Genomic DNA, 20,088 nt, shown 5'->3' with positions numbered 1-20,088 from the left:
GAAGTGATTGTGTAAATCCCACAAAATTACACCCCAGCACTATCTGGGTCATTTGCATCCATGGGGACACTCGGGACTACCAGACAGCAGTGGTTGAGGTTGATACCCCTTGGGGCAGAGTGACCCATTCAGTGGGAGTGGTGCCTTCGCTACTTCATAAAGCTTTAGTGGGAAGGGATTTCCCCCATTTTTGGAGGTTGTGGGAGAACAAGGGGAGGCTGGTGGAGAGAGCTCCCCCTGCTCCGGAAGCACAGGACCCTTTTTGCCAAAGTGAAGGAAACCCTGTTGGGGGAATCGATGGAGCTGGAGATCCTCTTCCTTTCCCTGTCATGGCTGGGGAGCTGGAGGACCTGGAAGCTAGCTCCCAGCCAGAGGGTAATGAACAGGAGGACATTTCTGGACCTGACAATGAGAATAGCCAGAATGTGGTACCCGACTTAGAAGTCAGGAGAGAGGATTTCTGTACCAAGCAATTACGAGATGTCACCCTCCTTAGAGCCAGAGAAAACGCTAAGATGGTGGATGGGGAACCAGTAGATCCTCACTAGGGGGTGTCTTTTCCCTACATGGCCATTAAAAACAATTTACTGTATCAGGTGATAAAACGTGGAGAGGACAGACTTGTATAAAGTACTCGAAATTTCTACTTGAGTAAAAGTACAAGTGCTCGATCAAAAAGGGACTTGAGTAGAAGTGGAAGTGCTCGCAGAAAAAGTTACTTAAGTAGAAGTACTAAAGTATTCAACATTTTTTTTACTTAAGTATTGCAAGTAGTTTTTTCAAAAAATTTGCTACTTAAGTACTAAAAGTAAAAAGTACCAGTAGTTTTGAAAAAAAATTTCTACTCAAGTACTGAAAGTAGAAGTACAAGTACTGTGTTATGTAGTTATTAAAGAAAGAAGTCAAAAGTTTGAACATCATATTGTTTTTTATTATTTCAAATGATTTATTCAAATGATTAACCTGTGTTTGTTAGTAGTTTCTTGATGCATTTTAAGCGCTGTAGCACCATTTATTTGTTTGTTTCATATTTTCTTTTTATTGGAAAGATTTGGTATAGCAGCTTTTATTATACACAGCCTTTATTTTCGTATGCGCTGATTTACAAATGACATTATACACATTTTTTTGAGCTTTATGCAACCTGCCATCTACTGTTCTGGCAGTGGTAATTTTTTTAAAAGTAACGAGTAACTATGCAGCACAAAAAAAAAATACTTGAGTAGAAGTATCGAAATCATCGAAAAAATGTAGTGAAGTAAAAGTAGAAGTAGGAGAAAAAAATTCTACTCTAGGAAAGTACAGATACCGCATTTCGGTACTTAAGTACAGTACTTAAGTAGTTCTACTCCGTTACTATACATCTCTGGGAGAGGATGAGGTTGAACAGCTGCTGGTTCCCAAACCCTTCCGCAGGTTGGTCCTAGACCTGGCCCATGGTCATGTAATGGGGGGGGGGACATCTCGGTATCGAAAAGACAAGGGAGAGAATCACCCAGAGATTTTTCTGGCCCGGGTTGCATGCAGATGTCAGGGGGTACTGTGAATCATGCCCTGAGTGCCAAATGTCGGCACCATCGCCCCATTTTCGCAGTCCCCTGGTTCCTCTACCAATCATCGAGGTTCCTTTTGAGAGGATCGGCATGGACCTGGTGGGGCCGGTAGTGAAGTCTGCCCGGGGTCACCAGCATATTCTGGTAATCCTAGACTATGCGACACGCTATCCTGAGGCCATACCCTTGCCTAACACTTCCGCTAAGGCTATCGCCAAGGAGTTAGTCCAGGTGTTTAGTCGAGTGGGAATCCCAAAAGAGATCTTAACCAATCAGGGCACCCCATTTATGTCCAGGGTTACCAAGGAACTGTGTAGATTATATAAAATCTCCCATCGCCGTACCTCTGTCTACCACCCCCAAACAGATGGCTTGGTCGAAAGATTTAATAAAACCTTGAAAAGTATGCTAAAAAAGGTGGTTGACAAAGATGGGAGAAATTGGGATTTTTTGCTTCCATATCTTATGTTTTCCATACCAGTGTTAATTTTGGCAGCAAATTTCAATTTAGTTTTAGTCTTAGTCTTAGGACTAAAATGGCATTTTAGTTTTAGTCCCATTTTAGTCTTCTGCAAGTGTTTTAGTTTTAGTCGTATTTAGTCGACTAAAACTCCAGTATATTTTAGTCGCCTAAAACGTCCTACATATTAGTCGACTAAAACTCATTTTAGTCGACTAAAACTCATTTTATTCATCTATAATCAAATAGGTGTAGTTCAATTGTAATTTGTAATGCATTATTTAAGCATTTCTCTACAATTTCCAAACTCATTATATACTACTGCTGGTCCTGGAGTGAAAAATCTAATATGTTATTTATGGTACTAAGCTTTGAGCATGCACCAGTGTTAATTTTGGCAGCAAATTTCGATTTCGTTTTAGTTATAGTCTTTTGACTAAAATGCCATTTTAGTTTTAGTCGTATTTTAGTCTTAAGACTAAAATGCCCTTTTAGTTTTAGTCGTATTTTAGTCATCTGAATTGTGTTAGTCGACTAAAACGTTTTAGTCGATGAAATTAACACTGTTCCATACGAGAGGTTCCGCAAGCATCCACAGGCTATTCTCCCTTTGAGCTCTTGTATGGTAGATATCCCAGGGGGCTGCTGGATGTTGCCAAAGAAACATGGGAAGGTGAGGCCACCCCATATAGAAGCGTCATAGAGCATATCTCCCTGATGCAAGATAGAATCGCTGCTGTCCTGCCACTGGTACGAGAACATATGGAGCGAGCGCAGGAGGCCCAGAGGAGGGTCTATGATCGGGGTGCCAGAGTCCGTACTTTCAGCCCCGGGGACAGAGTGTTGGTACTGGTTCCCACGGTTGAAAGTAAGTTTCTAGCCAAGTGGCAGGGTCCCTTTGAAATTATTGAGAGGATAGGAGAGGTCAACTATAAAGTCTACCAACCAGGTAAAAGGAAACCACAACAAATTTATCATGTGAATCTCTTAAAGCCCTGGAAGGACAGAGAGACTTTATTGGCTGCATCTCCGGCCCCAGCAGACCGGGTGCCGGTGACACCTGTCGTCCCCATAACAGATTCCCTGTCGGTGGCACAACAAAATGATGTTAGGGGGTTTGTGTACAAAAATAGAGACTTTTTCTCCCCCTTACCTGGACTGACCAGTGTGATCCAGCATGATATAGTGACGGAACCAGGGGTTCGCGTAAATTTAAAGCCATATAGAATCCCAGAGGCCAGGCGAGAGGCAGTCGCAAAGGAAATAAAAAATATGTTAGAGTTGGATGTAATAGAAGAGTCCCACAGTGAGTGGTCGAGCCCCATAGTATTGGTCCCAAAACCTGATGGCACTATCAGGTTTTGTAACGATTTTAGGAAACTCAACAGTGTATCCAAGTTCGATGCATACCCGATGCCTCGGGTCGACGAACTCGTGGACAGGTTGGGACAGGCCCACTACATAACAACCCTAGATCTAACGAAAGGCTATTGGCAAATACCCCTAACTGAATCAGCCAAAGAGAAGACTGCCTTTTCCACTCCTGAGGGCTCGTTTCAATACAAGCGGATGCCTTTCGGTCTGCATGGGGCCCCTGCATCCTTCCAGAGAATGATGGACAAAACTTTGAGACCACATCGCTCATACGCAGCTGCTTATTTGGACGATGTGGTCATCCATAGCCTAGATTGGGACTCGCATCTGCCCCGAGTACAAGCAGTGGTAGATTCCCTTAGGGAAGCAGGTCTCACGGCCAACCAAAAAAAGTGTGCCATAGGCCTGGAGGAGGCCAAATACCTTGGGTATGTTATTGGTCGGGGACTGGTCAAGCCTCAGACCAATAAGATTGAGGCAATTCAAAAGTGGCCCCAACCGGTAAACAAAAAACAAGTTCGGGCCTTCCTAGGCATTACAGGGTATTACCGGCGGTTTATACCTAACTTTGCCACCATTGCCGCCCCTCTGACTGACCTAACGAAGGGTAGAGGGTCGGTCATGGTCAAATGGAATCCTGACGCGGAGGAGGCGTTTCAGAGGTTAAAGCAGGCCCTTTGTGTACTGCCGGTGCTGGTGACTCCGGACTTCACAAAGGAGTTTGTGGTACAGACAGACGCCTCCGAGGTGGGCCTAGGTGCTGTACTATCCCAGAACAGAGGTGGTGAGGAGCACCCGGTTGTATACCTGAGCCGAAAGCTAAACAAGCATGAAAAAAACTATGCTATTGTTGAGAAGGAATGTCTTGCTGTTAAGTGGGCTTTGGACTCCCTGAAGTATTACTTGTTGGGGAGGTCGTTTAAGTTGGTCACTGACCATGCTCCCCTAAAGTGGATGTGTGACAACAGGGAGAAAAATGGCCGCGTGACAAGATGGTTCCTGGCTCTCTGTGACAGGCTAGGTTCCAGTCCAGAGATTGTGAGTTACCATGCTCAGGTGGACTTTATATGAAACAGGAAGAGAGCACAGAAATGCTCTGGCCTGAGACTCAGGAGGGGATCTGAGAGAGGAGCTCTTTTTGGACTTTAAAAGGTTTGCTTTGCAATATGTTTTGTCGGTGACGGGGACCAGCCCCACACTGTATAGTGAGGAAAATTCCTGTATAGTTTAGCGCCGGACGGCAAGGATTTATTTTACTGTTTTGTTGTTTGTTTCATATTGGCAAACCTCGGCTGAATAAAGCTGGCAACCCACCAGACTTTTAAGAAACTACCTGCATGCTGACCTTATTTTGCTGGAAAAGGTGATCCCTGTGAGCTAATCTCCCACAATATATATATATATATATATATATATAATTGCAGGCATTTTTAGCACAGCCACTTTGTTAGTAGTTTTTGATGCATTTTTCACTTTAAGCGTTGTAGGTTTGATGAAGCTGGCCTGGCACATCATCATCAATTGAGCAAATCAAACCGCGATTAAGAAGACTGCGCATGCTCCTGTTCTGCCTTTTGATCAGCTGAAAAGATGGACGAACCAAAAACACCACCTTCCACCCCTGGCCCTTCAACTTCAAGTGATCTGCCTGGCTGTGAGAGTGAGGAAGCTCAGGAAGGAGACCATCCTTGGCTTTAAAAGGGGAAGGGAGGGACATACTTTATCTGTTTTTTGTTTACAAAAAGTTACAGCCTAAGGAATTGTGATTGTCCTGTAGGTTAATCATTTGAATAAATCATTTGAAATAATAAAAAACAATATGATGTTCAAACTTTTGACTTCTTTCTTTAATAACTACATAACACAGTACTTGTACTTTTACTTTCAGTACTTGAGTAGAATTTTTTTTCAAAACTACTGGTACTTTTTACTTTTAGTACTTAAGTAGCAAATTTTTTGAAAAAACTACTTGCAATACTTAAGTAAAAAAAATGTTGAATACTTTAGTACTTCTACTTAAGTAACTTTTTCTGCGAGCACTTCCACTTCTACTCAAGTCACTTTTTGATCGAGCACTTGTACTTTTACTCAAGTAGAAATTTCGAGTACTTTATACAAGTCTGCCTGACTGTGACATGACCTGTGACATGCCTGTGACATGACCTGTGACATGCCTGTGACATGACCTGTGACATGACATGTGACATGCCTGTGACATGGCCTGTGACATGCCTGTGACATAGCTGTGACATGACCTGTGACATGCCTGTGACATGACCTGTGACATGCCTATGACATGACCTGTGACATGCCTGTGACATGACCTGTGACATGACCTGTGACATGCCTGTGACATGACCTGTGACATGCCTGTGACATGACCGTGACATGACCTGTGACATGACCGTGACATGACCTGTGACATGCCTGTGACATGACCTGTGACATGCCTGTGACATGACCTGTGACATGCCTGTACCATGACCTGTGACATGACCTGTGACCTGACCTGTGACATGACCTGTGACATGCCTGTGACATGACCTGTGACATGACCTGTGACATGCCTGGGACATGACCTGTGACATGCCTGGGACATGCCTGTGACATGACCTGTGACATGCCTGTACCATGACCTGTGACATGACCTGTGACATGACCTTTGACATGCCTGTGACATGACCTGTGCCATGATCTGTGACATGCCTGTGCCATGCCCTTACCATGAATTGTGCCATGCCCTTACCATGACCTGTGACATGCCTGTACCATGACCTGTGACATGCCTGTGTCATGACCTGTGCCATGACCTGTGACATGCCCTTACCATGACCTGTGACATGCCTATACTATCACCTGTGACATGCCTGTACCATCACCTTTACTATGACCTGTGCCATGACCTGTGCCATGCCTGTACCATGACTTGTGCCATGCCTATACCATCATCTGTGCCATGCCTGTACCATCACCTGTGCCATGCCTATACCATCTCCTGTACCATGACCTGTGACATGCCTGTACCATCACCTGTGCCATGCCTATACCATCACCTGTGCCATGCCTATACCATCACCTGTGCCATGCCTATACCATCATCTATGCCATGCCTGTGCCATGCCTGTACCATCACCTGTGCCATGCCCTTACCATGACCTGTGCCATGCCTATACCATCTCCTGTACCATCACCTGTGCCATGCCTATACCATCACCTGTGCCATGCCTGTACCATGACCTCAAAGTCACGCAATTTTTTACCTCGTTTTTTTTTCCCGTGAAGCAATACCTATTACATTTTACTTTTTTGCGCCCCCCCCCCCCCCCCCAAAAAAAAATTTTGAGCACCAGCCGCCACTGGACACAGGGCACGGAAGGGGTTAGCTGGGGGAGATCAGGGGGTTAATTCTTAATTAGGGGATATATGACGGGGACCCTAAGCTTATCTGGGACTCCCTCTAACTACCACAAACTGCCTTTCAAACTAACTGAAGTCACAAGTGACACTAAAACAGTGATCAGTAAATTGTCTGTATACTGTAATTAGTGTACACTGTGACAGGGAGAGAAAGGTTTAACGGGGGGTGATCAGGGGGTAAAATCTTTATTGGGGGATATGTGGCGGGAACCATAAACCTATTTGGGACTACCACTAACTGCCTCTCACACTATCAGAAGTCACAAGTGACACTCATACAGTGATCAGTAAAGTTTATATGTACTGTATATAGTGTACACTGTGACAGGGAATACGGGTATGGCGATTCGCACAGTTGTTTGTTTTATTGTATTTTAGGGGATGGGAGAAGGGAATGAGTGGGATACTCCTTAGGCTGAACTAGGTACAACTTTGGGACTTTTTCTAGAAAATTGCCTGTTAGCGCTGCCTTGACGCCAGCTGATGCTAGCCAGCGCTCACTGACGCTTTAAACACACTGAAGCTCTGAAACTAGTGCTGGAACCTCGACTTTAAGTCCAGAAGATCCAGGATTGTGGAACATTGAACGTCTGACACTGCTTGCACTGCAAAGTCACTGACTACTCCCTCCAGCCTTGCACTGGCTTGAGGTAGCTTGCTGTGGATTCCTGTATGGCTGCAACTCTCAACTGATGCACTCACACTGTGTATTAACTCTTCAGGGCCCAAACTGCAGACGCCCCCTTTCACACTTCAGGGTCCTCAACCTAGGTACCCCCTCTATCACTTCAGGGTCCTCTGACTAGGTACCCCCTTTCAGCTAGCTGATAATTGGATCCTAGAACCTTCTCTGGAGTGGCCCCCACTGACGCCGGGCAGACCCCCAGGGGCAATCCTCAGTACTCACGACCTGTGTAGGCTTTCCTGGAACTGGACCCCTCTCGCTTTCCACTGGTTCTCGGCACACCGGATCCCGACCTCAGCTAAACTCAGCACTCTCTGGATTTTCAGGCAGCACCCGAGACATCCGCTTCCTCTGACAGGAGAAGAGACAGCCGTCCTCTACCTCCTGGGACTCTGCTTCCCATCAAAGATGCCGAGTCATGCACGCCCCTCAGACTTATACCCACTCCCAGAATCCTTTGCTGCAGAATCTGCCTTCTGGGGTAGTTACAAGCCTGAATGTGTCCCTGATTGGGTATCCTTCACTGCCCTATGAGACGCCTCCCACAGAGCCAGGGGGGGAGACCCCCTCAGCAGACACACCTGGAAGCCACGACACCCTACCAAAAGGAAATCATAGCCCTGCTGTTAGGCCAGAGTTGTATAAAGTACTCGAAACCTATACTTGAGTAAAAGTACAAGTGCTCGATCAAAAAGTGACTTGAGTAGAAGTGGAAGTGCTCGATCAAAAAGTGACTTGAGTAGAAGTACTAAAGTATTCAACATTTTTTGTACTTAAGTATTGCAAGTAGTTTTTTTAAAAAATGTTGCTACTCAAGTACTGAAAGTAAAAGTACCAGTAGTTTTGAAAAAAAAAATTGCTACTCAAGTACTGAAAGTAAAAGTACAAGAACTGTGTTATGTAGTTATTAAAGAAAGAAGTCAAAAGTTTGAACATCATATTGTTTTTTATTATTTCAAATGCAGCTTTTATTTGTACATACAGTAGCATTTATTTTCCTATGAGCTGATAATACACATGTTTTGAGCTTCATGAAACCTGCCATCTACTGTTCTGGCAGTGGTAATTTTTATAATAGTAATGAGTAACTATGCAGATCAAAAAAAAAATATTGGAGTAGAAGTATTGAAATCATTGAGAAATATGGAGTGAAGTAAAAGTGGAAGTAGGAGAAAAAAATTCTACTCTAGGAAAGTACAGATACCGCCTTTCGGTACTTAAGTAGAGTAGTGAAGTAGTTCTACTTAGTTACTTTACATCTCTGTGTTAGGCAGACACACTATGCATTTACCTAGCACCTACCTGTAGGGTGCTACACACTATAAAACATCTGACGTCTGTTGATGTAAAAGGTAACCCAGCAGCGTGCCTGCTCCACATATAGAAAGGACCCCTCCAGAAATATAAAAAATATCTTTCAATGCAGTTACTCAGTGCTGCTAAGGCATGCATCCCCACTCTATGGAGACAAACCCGACCAAAAACCAGAGTGCTGTGGTATTGCAAAAAAAATGATATACATCACATGGAGGAGCTCAGGGCCATCTTACCGAATGGGCATGCTGGGCAGTTGCCCAAGGGCCCCACCTGCCTGGGGGGCGCCACCTGCCCAACGACCCAGCCTCAGCCAAGCATTAGTCCTGATTCCCGTGTGTATCCCACCGCCAAACTTAGCAAGTGGCAAGCGCCTGTCGGCCTTGCGCTGCTGTCAGGCCACTAGGGTCGTGGAGGGGAATGACAGCTCCCTATCCTCTCTGTGTGCGGAGACAGAGCTGTCAGATCCCTGCTGTCCTCTATGGGGGAATCGGATGAGTACGGACCGCCTGTCCGTACATGAAAATAGGGTTTCCATCCATCCGGATTTCACGGACAGGATCGGAATCGGATAGCAGCGGATGTCAGTGGAGATGTCTCCGCTGACATCCGCTGCCCCATAGAGATGCATGGAGGATCCGATCACATCCGCCTAAAAAAACTGACAAGCGGTTCTGATCGGATCGTTCGTATGAAAGGACCCTTATTGATGTTGTACTTTGACGAGCCCATGTATTATACCAAATGAATATGCTACATATGAGAAACTTTGCTATAAATAAAGAAATTTGAAAAAAAAAAAAAGAAAATAAAGTCCTGCTTGAGCATTTTATGCTGACCCCTTTTGCAGGTTTAGCTATGTAAAACATTAAAAATAAGTGCCTATACTGTTTAACCGCTTGCCGACCGCCGCACGACTATTTACTGCGGCGGTCAGCCCCAAACAGGCAAAGTGACGTAGGACTACGTTGCTAGCCTGTGAGGCTCTAGGGGGCGAGCGCGCGCCGCTGGAGGCGCGCTCCCGCCCCCATTCGTTTCCTAAGCAGTCCGCGCGAGTGACCGGCGGACCCGATGTCCACCCGTCACTCGCCATCTCCCCGTGGAGAGGGATAAAGGCAGGCGGCTGATGTAAACAAAGCCGCCTGTCATTCTCCCTGATCTAACTGCAGAGATCATACGATCCTGCTATGTAGAATCGTATGTCTCTGTTGTTACACCACTAGCCACACCCCTTTACAGTTAGAAGCACGCCCCTAGGGACACACTTAGCCCCTTTCTCTCTAATAAAGTTAACCCCTTCACTGCCAGTGTCATTTTTACAGTAACAGTGCATATTTATAGCACTGATTACTGTAGTAATGTCACTGGTACCCCCAAAAGTGTAATAAATGTCAGTCAAGGGTCCGATCTGTCCGCCGCAATGTCGCAGTACCGCAAATAAAATCGCAGATCGCCGCCATTACTCGTTAAAAAAAAACCACCAAAAATGACAGAAATCTTTCCCTTAGTTAGTAAACACGATAACTTTTGCGCAAACCAATCAAAATACGCTTATTGCGATTTTTTTTTTACCAAACATAGGTAGCAGAAAACAAATTGGTCAAAAATGTAAAAAAATTTGATTTTTACATTTTTTTTGGGGAATTTCATATTTTTTCAAAATGTACGCTCTTTTTTTGTTTATAGCGCAGAAAGTAAAAATCGCACAGGTGATCAAATACCACCAAAAGAAAGCTCTGTTTGTGGGGGAAAAAAAGGACATCAATTTCATTTGGGTACAGCGTCGCACGACCACGCATTCGACCGTTAAAATCACGCAGTGCCGAATCACAAAATAGGGCCTGGTCAGGAAGAGGGTAAAATCTTCCGGGGCTTAAGTGGTTAAAATCCAGTGATACTTCCTCACCCTACTCTGCACATGCTCAGTTGCTCTCAGAGCCACTACTAGATAGAGGCTGATCTGCTGACAGCCTAAAGATTTAGTGCTACTCAGGGGCTCTTGGTTTCAGCAAAAGAAGTAACAGAAGCAATGCTGGAAGCAATATACAGGACACACTCATTCTGACAGAATAATTATTATGGTACAATGTATGTTGCTTGCTAAAGAATTTTTTTTTTTTTTTAATCAAGTTCTTATGGGTAAAGTTCTGCTTTAGGAGCCGCTAACTAACACCTTTGGTGCTCACTGGCACCATTTACTGCTAACAGAGCTCTGAAGCATGCAGGTTTTCCAACCTGAATACCTGATATACTAAGCAGCAAGAAAGAACCCAGAACAATACATTCATGCGTTTCCAAATGATATTATTATTAGTTTGCCCTCCAGTGGCCTTTCCGTGTATTGCACCATGTTGAATTCCGTTCTGTTCTCGCGTGTGTTTCCTGTCAGTGTGTTTTGCTCGGTGAAGTCTCGCGAGGTGTATGGGAAGTGAAGGAAGGGTTGGTTCCGGGTGCTGGGCTCGGAGTGTAGGCCCAGGCTGATAGAATTGGAGGAGCGCCGAGGGATCGGAGCCCAGGGTGAGAGTGGGGTGCGGGATATACATGTGGGGTGAAAGGGGGGTGCAGAAGACGACAGGCAGGTAATGTGTAGGAGGGAGGAAAGTCCTAGCGTGTTACAGCAGCCATTGTCCCTCACACCTTCCACTGCGGGTTTATAGACTGAAGCCAAGCAATCAATCACTGCTCTCATGCTGTCAGATACGTTTTTTTTAGTTGCATATTCAGGGGAGAAACTAGATGACACAATATATACTAGAATGTAATATAGAAAATGATGATACATGCACACCCCTCTATTATATCTTACAATATGCTAGGATTTCCCCCTCTATGATATCTTACAATATGCTAGGTTTTCCCCTCTATATCTTACAATATGCTAGGATTTCCCACTCTATGATATCTTACAATATGCTAGGATTTCCCTCTCTATGATATCTTACAATATGCTAGGATTTCCCTCTCTATGATATCTTACAATATGCTAGGATTTCCCACTCTATGATATCTTACAATATGCTAGGATTTTTTGCCCCAGGTCTTCCCATCAGGTTCTGCCTGTCAGTTTTTCAGGCGGATCGGATGCTCCATGCATCCCTATGGGGCAGCGGATGTCAGCGGTGACATCTCTGCTGACCCTCACTGCGATCCCATACCGATCCTGTCCGTGACATCCAGATGGATGGAAACCCTATTTTCCATCTGTCTGGAGGATCGGATCGCATGAAAACAGTCTGTTTTCATGCGATCTCCCATAGAGGAGAGCGGGGATCTCACAGCTCTGTCTGCAAAGTAAGCAGAGACAGACCTGTCATCCGCCTGCTCAGCGGGGATCGGCGGATCAATCCCCGCTGAGCAAAATTCAGTCCGCCGGGCAGCAAGCCAGTGTGGAAGAACTCTTAGGGCGTTCCGATCAGATCCGCCTGTCAGTTTTTTAGGCGGATCTGATTGAATGCCCCATTCAGCCCTATGGAGCAACGGATGTCAGCGGTGACATGTCCGCTGCCATCCGCATCTGATCCTGTCTGTGAAATCCGGACGGATGGAAACCCTATTTTCCATCCGTCCTGGGGATCGGATCGGATGAGAACGGACAGGTGGTCCGCTCTCATCCGATTCCCCATAGAGGGCAGCGGGGCTCTGACACCTCCCTCTCCGCACACAGTGCAGAGACGGAGCTGTCATCCGCCGGCTCAGCGGGGATCGGCGGATCGATCCCTGCTAAGCAGTAGAGCACGGTCCGCAACGGAATGCGGACCGTGTGGAAGGGGTCTTACTGGTGAAATTTAAAGATACCGAGCCCCAAATATAAACTCATTGGTTACAAACTGACATTTTCGCAATACTTCAGAATGGGTGAGAAACAAAATCTCCCATTGGACCAATTTGTTTACAATGCAGATGTGTCATACACCCCCCTCTGTGATCTCTTACAATATGGTAGGATTTTACTGTGGAAATTTAAAGATACAGAGCCCCGAATAACTCATTGGTTAAAAACGGACATTTTCGAAGTACTTTAACCACTTGCCGACCGCCGCACGACTATTTACGTTGGCAGTCAGCCCCTCACAGGCAAAGTGACATAGATCTACGTCGCTAGCTTGTGAGGGTCTAGGGAGCGAGCAAGCGCGCACCCCCGCGCAGTCACGGACCCCCCCCACGTGTGACCGACGGACCCGATGTCCGCCGGTCACTCGGCGATCGTCGGTGCAGAGGGAGAAAGGCAGGCGGCTAATGTAAACAAGCCGCCTGTCATTCTCCCCTGTGTAAGAATGGAGATCCCACGGTTCTACTATGTAGGACCGTTGATCACTGTTCATACACCTCAAGCCACATCCAATCACAGTTATAATCACGCCCCTAGAGACACACATAACCCCTCCCTCTCAAAAAAAGTTAACCCCTTCACTGCCAGTGTAATTTTACAGTAACAGTGCATATGTTTAGCACTGATTACTGTAGAAATGTCACCGGTAACCCCAAAAGTGTCAAAAATGTCAGTCAAGGGTCCGATCTGTCCGCCGCAATGTCGCAGTACCGCAAAAAAAATCTCAGATCGCTGACATTACGCGTTAAAAAAAAAACAAAAAATGACAAAAATCTTTCCCTTTGTTAGTAAACGCGATAACTTTTGCGCAAACCAATCAAAATACGCTTTTTGCGATTTTTTTTTTTTTTTTTTACCAAACATATGTAGCATAATACAAATTGGCCAAAAATGTTAAAAAGTTTTGATTTTTACATTTTTTTTGGGGAATTTCATATAAAAAAATGTGAAAAATATTATTTTTGCAAAATTTACGCTCTTTTTTTGTTTATAGCGTATGATCAAAAAATCGCACAGGTGATCAAATACCACCAAAAGAAAGCTCTGTTTGTGGGAAAATTGGACGTCAAATTTCGTTTGCACGACCGCGCAATTGTCCGTTAAAGTCACGCAGTGCCGAATCGCAAAATAGGCCCTGGTCAGGAAGGGGGTAAAATCTTCCGGGGCTTAAGTGGTTAAGTGGGAAATGCCTCCTAATGGGTAATGTTAAATAGGCAACCAGACCCGCTCTGTCCACTATCAAGATATGGGGGTAATGGAAACATCACCTCCTCCTCCTCTCTCTCAGGGTGGGGGGACCATGTATAGGAATAAAGACACAATCTCTAGTGCTCTCTGTATGACAATTTATTAAGCTTCGGGAATAATAATATATTACTCACATACTCACATTACAAGGCACTCGGCCAGGGTGGGCACGACAGGCAGAAGTGTGTGTAGCGGCGTGTGTAACCAGGCTCCTCCCCGTACGCGTTACGTCGTCCAATCAACTTTGAGAATTCACTTTACCGCCTATCTGCTCTGTAAAATCAGGTAGAAATAGGCATCTTTTTTACAAAGGACATACACTGCAGCATAGGAGACTTTATAACAGAGGAGATTGTGTGTAGTGTAGTTTATGAAGTGGCTTAACAACCACTTAATCTCCTTTTTTCCCCATTCTGATGCTTGGTTTGAACTTGAGCAAGGCGTCTTCACCCCATCTAGATGCCCAAATGCATTGAGTTGCTGCCATGTGATTGGCTGATTAGCAATTTGTGTTACCAAGCAATTGAACATGTTACATAGTTACATAGTTAGTGAGGTTGAAAAAAAGACATGAGTCCATCCAGTTCAACCTATGATGTGTGTGTGTGTTTGCTGTTAACTGTACATTGTATACCCCTGTATGTTGTGGTCTTTAAGGTGTCCATCTAATAGTTTTTTGAAACTATCAATGCTCCCTGCTGATACGACTGCTTGTGGAAGAGAATTCCACATCCTTACCGCTCTTACAGTGAAGAACCCCTTACGCACTTTAAGGTTAAACCGCCTTTCCTCTAGTTTTAGTGAGTGACCACGCGTCTTATTGTATCTCCTTTCTCTGAATAGTTTGTTCCTTATGCTCGGGTCACCAGTACAGTATTTGTACATTGATATCATATCCCCCCTCAATCGTCTCTTCTCCAGAGAGAATAAGTTCAGTGCTTGTAGTCTTTCCTCATAGCTGATGTCCTCCATCCCCCTAATTATTTTTGTTGCCCTTCTCTGGACTTTCTCCAGTTCCAGCACATCCTTTCTGAGGACCGGTGCCCAGAACTGGACAGCATACTCCAGATGTGGCCAAACCAGAGTCTTGTAGAGCGGGAGAATAATCTCTTTATTTCTGGAGTGAATCCCCTTTTTTATACATCCCAGTATTCTGTTGGCTTTGCTTGCAGCGGCTTGGCATTGCATGCCACTGCCAAGCCTGTTGTCTACCAGTACCCCCAGGTCCTTTTCCATCTTAGATTCACCCAGAGGTCCGTCCCCCCCCCCCCCCAGTGACCTAGTGAGTAGCTTGCTTTCTGGTTTCTGGCCCCCAAGTGCATTACTTTACATTTTTCAACATTAAACCTCATCTGCCATGTAGTTGCCCACTCTGTTATTTTGTTCAGGTCCGCTTGTAAGGTTTCCACATCCTGCATAGAAGATATTGGCATGCCTAATTTAGTATCATCCGCAAATACTGAGATTGTACTAGATATCCCCTCCTCTAGATCATTTATGAATAAATTAAACAGGATTGGTCCCAGGACCTTCTGTGTACCTTCTAAAGTGGCCGGTGAGTGTATAATGCTGGAGGGTTCTAAATAATATTCTAGCAAAAAAAAATGATTATTACATGTCAAAAGAAAAGTGCCAGAAAAGGCCTGGACTAGAGGTTGGTAATTGAACAAGCTGAAGTTTAACCACTTCTGGACCGGAAGGATTTGCGGCCGGCGGTAGGCAAGCTGTTTAACAATAAGTTCATCTTTGGGAACATGTAGCTACCCCCCTCTGCACTCTTCCCCTGTGGCAGTTCCCCGTACTAGCTGTCACAAAACAGCGTACCCGTTCGTGGCTCCGCCCACACAGTCGCATCATTCATACACAGAGCTCTGCTTATGAAAAAATCTTTTGCTACTGTCGGCTTGTAGTTTTCAATTAACCACTTACCGCATACTAACGTAGGTCTACGTCGGTAAACTTTGCGGTAGTGTACCGGGATGATGCCTCTAGCTAGAGGCACCATCCCGGTACCGTGGTTTAGAGCCGACGGTTGGCTTTCCGTCGGTACCGACCGATGCAGCTCGGGAGCCGCTCGATCGGTACCCGGGGGGGCGGGAGGGGATGCCCCCCCCCCTCCCGCCGCCTTCCGTGGCTTTGCCTTTTAGACCCTCGATCCCTCCATAAAGTGTACCTGTCACTACATATTGGTGTCACAAGGGATGTTTACATTGCTTGTGACAGCAATAAAAGTGATCAGATTTTTTATTTTTTTTTTAAACTTTAATAAAGTTAAAAAAATAAATAAAATAAATGGGAAAAAAAAAAAAAAAAAATTTAGCCGCCCCCGTCACCGTTAGCTCGCGCACAAAAAAAAACGTATACGGAAGTCGAGCCGCAAATGAAATCACTGTTCAAACCACACATGTGAGGTATCGCCGCGATCGCCAGAGCGTGAGCAATAATTTAAAAAGAAGAGCTACACTCTAACTCAAAACTGGTAACCGTTAAATAAATTTAAAGCGTCGCAGATTGAGATCTCTATTGACCGTAGTTTGTCGCGATCCCACGGGGGGGGGGGGGCGCAATTTTAAACCGTAACATGTTGGGTATCTATTTACTCGGCGTGACATGTTCTTTCACAATATACAAAAAAAATGGGCTAACTTTACTGTTTTAGTATTTTTTAAAATTAGTGAAATGTGATTTTTCAAAAATTTTCCAAAAAAATGGCGCTTTAAAGACCGCTGCGCAAATACCGCGTGATAAAAAATATTACAATGACCGACATTTTATTCTCCAGAGTCTTTGCTAAAAAAATATATATAATGTTTGGGGGTTCTAAGTAGTTTTCTAGGAAAAAATACTGATTTAAACTTGTAAACAAAAAGTGTCCGAAATAGGGCTGGGGCTTAAGTGGTTAACTACCACGTGCTGTTGATTTAATTGATTCTGCCTGTCGGAATTTATCGGCTTCCTCTTATGAGGTTCAAGAAAGCAGATACACTAACACAGGGCTTGACAAATGTTCTTGAAATCTAGGAGCCAGCTAAAAAAGTTAGGAGCCATTTTTTTTTTTTTTTAAGCTAACAACCAAGCTTTATTTAATAAAACGGATACTAAATTTACACATAAATACGACTAGAACCCCACTCTCCTCTATAGCGCAATTGGATGGAAACAGACTGTCTGTCTCTTTCCATCCGATGCCATCTTATCCGATCCACGGGATGGATAGAAAACAGAACCACCATCCGTCTGTTTTTGGCGGACAGGATCAGATGGCGGCAAATTACCGCTCCATAGAGGAGACTGGAGGGTCCGGTCAGGTCTGCCTGAAAAACTTGACAGGCGGACCTGATCAGACAGCCCGTGTGAAAGGGGCCTTCGGCTGTGGAATGGCGATAAGGAAAAAAAAGAAAAAGATTATATATATATATATATAATTCTTTAATAATAATTGAAAAAAAAAAAGAAAAAAATTATTATTATTTATTTATTTTTTAATTTAAAAAGTAAATGAATAATAATAACCACACTCCCTGTCCACTTACCTTTAAGCAAAGGTAACTAGACAGGGAGATGAAGCCTGCAAAAACTTCCCTCTCATCTCCTCTTGGGAAGGAGATGGGAATGCATTGAGAACAGGCAGTGGAAACAGTCATTACTCCTGGCCACCACAAGAGGGCGCCAGTTCCTAATTGGAAGCCTCTCTCATCTCACAGAAGAAGGCCGAAAAGCCGGGGGCCTAAATTTCCAGACGGCGCGGAAGTCCGTGCACTCGGGGAGGAGGCGGGGGCGCAAAAGGGACAGGACACCTCCTGCAGGGCACCCCAGGCGCCAGGTCGCTAATTCTAGTCGCAAATGCGACCTGGCGCCCGAGGTTTGTTGAGCCCTGCACTAACAGGACTGCAGTAGACCTGCTTGGCATCAACGATCTGCTGATCGCTGGTGCAATGCTTTATAGGCTCCTGCAATGTGCATTTATTATTGTTTTTTTTTTTTAAAGTAATCTTATCCTTTAAAAGCTGATTGAGAAAAATGGCTAAAATATTATTCAGGAGTGAGGAGGCGTTTTAGATCCTCGAAGTATGATGGATGGGAGTAGTGGGGAACTGTCAGACTCAAGTATTGAGTATCAGCCAGGAAAAAGCAGTGGCTCTGAAATTTCTGAGCAGGACAGAATCCAAATTCTTTTATCCAAACAAAGAGGATCAAGAGAGCTGAGGAGGTGCAGGCATCAATGTGGCGAGTACAAGCAGTGCAGCACTCCCAGATAATAGGTGGACATCAAGCAGTAGTTCTGCATTTCCTCGTGCAGTGGCAAGCTCAAGCAGGGCAACATTTCTAGATGATAGGTCAGGTGCTAGTAACGGGCATCCCATCCACAACGAAGTAGGGCACATACTAGCCTCCCAGAGGTACTATTATAGCGTGGAAAATAATTACTTGATCCCCTGCAGATTTTGTACGTTTGTCCATTTACAAAGAAATGAAGGGTCTTTAATTTTTATCATAGGTGTACCCAAAAATCAGGATACAAATGTTATAAATTGAGTTATAGCTCAGTGAGTAAAATAGGTGTTTAAGCCCCGTACACACGTACCGATGGTCGGCTTACAAATGTTCCTCTTTTCTCCCCGGGATGTCGGTGTCTGCTGAAAAGTGCAAAGACAGCACAAGGACAGCACAAGAATTTTGTCCGCCGACTGCAGAAGTGATGTCATGTAATGGTTAACTTTCCCTGTGTTTTCTATTTTCTGAGCATGCCCAGTCTTGCAAATCTGCGGTCTGTCGGCCGAATTGTGTACTGACAGGCGAACAATCGTCCGTTCTGGTGTCGGCATACAAATATTTTCATGTTTGCAAGAAAGACTTTTGTCCGCGGATTGTGCGCAGACATCTGTCGGAGGCACCATACTAACACGCGTACAATCGGCAGATCCTTCGTCCACCGACGTTTGTATGCCGACGATCGGTACGTGTGTACGGGCCTTTAATCCCCAAGCAAAACAGGACTTCGTACTTGGTGGAGAAACCCTTGATGGCAAGCACAGAGGTAAGATGTTTCTTGTAGTTGGTTACCAGGTTTGCACCCATTTCAGGGGAGATTTTGGTCCACTCTTCTTTACAGATCGTCTCTAAATTCTTAAGGTTTCTTGGCTGTTGCCGCTTGGCAACTCGAAGTTTCAGATCCCTCCATAAATTGTCTATAGGTTTAGGGTCTGGAGACTGGCTAGGCCACTCCATGCCTTTAATGCGCTTTGAGTTACCAATCGACAGCCAAGAAACCTTAAAGTGGTTGTTAAGCTACTACTATAAAATAATCCCATACCCTCTGTAATATAACAATAGGTGTTCCTGTGTCTTTGTTATATAAAAAAATTGCTGATCTGTGCCTCATTTAGAGTGGCTCCCAGCGTTCAGCTGACTCATCGACTCTCTCCTCTGTCTGGCTGACAGCTCCAGTGGGCGGGCCCGAACATTTTCACTGACGTTAGCCGGGGAAGAGAGGAGAGAGAGAGCCAAGTGGTCATCTGATCATCGGGAGCCGCTCTGATATAGGTACCTATAGGTCGACATATTTTTTCTGTAACACAGACACAGGGACACTTATTGTTAAATTACAGAGGGAATGGGATGATTTTATAATAAATATGAGATCAGCAGGAGTGGAGGGGCAGGCACTGACCCTAGCAGACAGGCAGGAGGGGGAGAGGAGAACAGTGCAGGGCTGCGGCTGACTGAGGCACATAAACTGACCACCGTGTCAGGGCTCAGCAGCCCTGATATACTGTGGTCAGTTTATAGAGGGGAGGGTAGAAACTGGCAGGATCAGCCAGGTTTTTTTTTAGGTGATAGAGAAGGCCTAATGACATAGCACAAACACTGTGCTATAAACCATGCTTTAAGGGAACCGGATCGGGTTTTTTTTTTTTTTTTTAGGTTAACAAACACTTTAAGGATTTTTAGGAAGATTTGTAAAGAAGAGTGGACCAAAATCCCTCCTGAAATGGGTGCAAACCTGATAACCAACTACAAGAAATGTCCTAACTCTGTGCTTGCTATCAAGGGTAAGTCATGTTTTGCTTGGGGATCAAATATTTACGTTACTCACTAAACTACAACTCAGTTTAGAATTATTTGTATCATGTTTCTTCTGGATTTTTGGGTGATATTCTGTCTATTTAAAAATACACCTATGATAAAAATTATAGACCCTTCATTT

General features: G+C 44.7%; 1 protein-coding gene and 1 pseudogene across 2 annotated transcripts in view; both read left to right on the top strand.

The window, feature by feature from the left end:
• The window catches only part of LOC309567385, a 28,111-nt pseudogene that overhangs the window by 1,013 nt on the left and 7,010 nt on the right, over positions 1-20,088 (top strand). The gene's annotated exons all lie outside the window — the stretch shown is intronic.
• MED1 (mediator complex subunit 1) overlaps positions 11,202-20,088 on the top strand; it is a 255,618-nt gene continuing 246,731 nt past the window's right edge. Inside the window, exon 1 of the mRNA XM_082272995.1 lies at positions 11,202-11,320. The gene's annotated coding sequence lies outside the window, so the exon portion shown is untranslated. The remainder of the gene's footprint in view (positions 11,321-20,088) is intronic.

Source organism: Pelophylax lessonae, assembly GCF_965119305.1.
Source record: "Pelophylax lessonae genome assembly, chromosome: 11".
NCBI classification, from domain to species: Eukaryota; Metazoa; Chordata; class Amphibia; order Anura; family Ranidae; genus Pelophylax; species Pelophylax lessonae.
The sequence above is the reverse complement of the archived record's forward strand: the minus strand, read 5'-3'. Positions and strand labels throughout refer to the sequence as shown.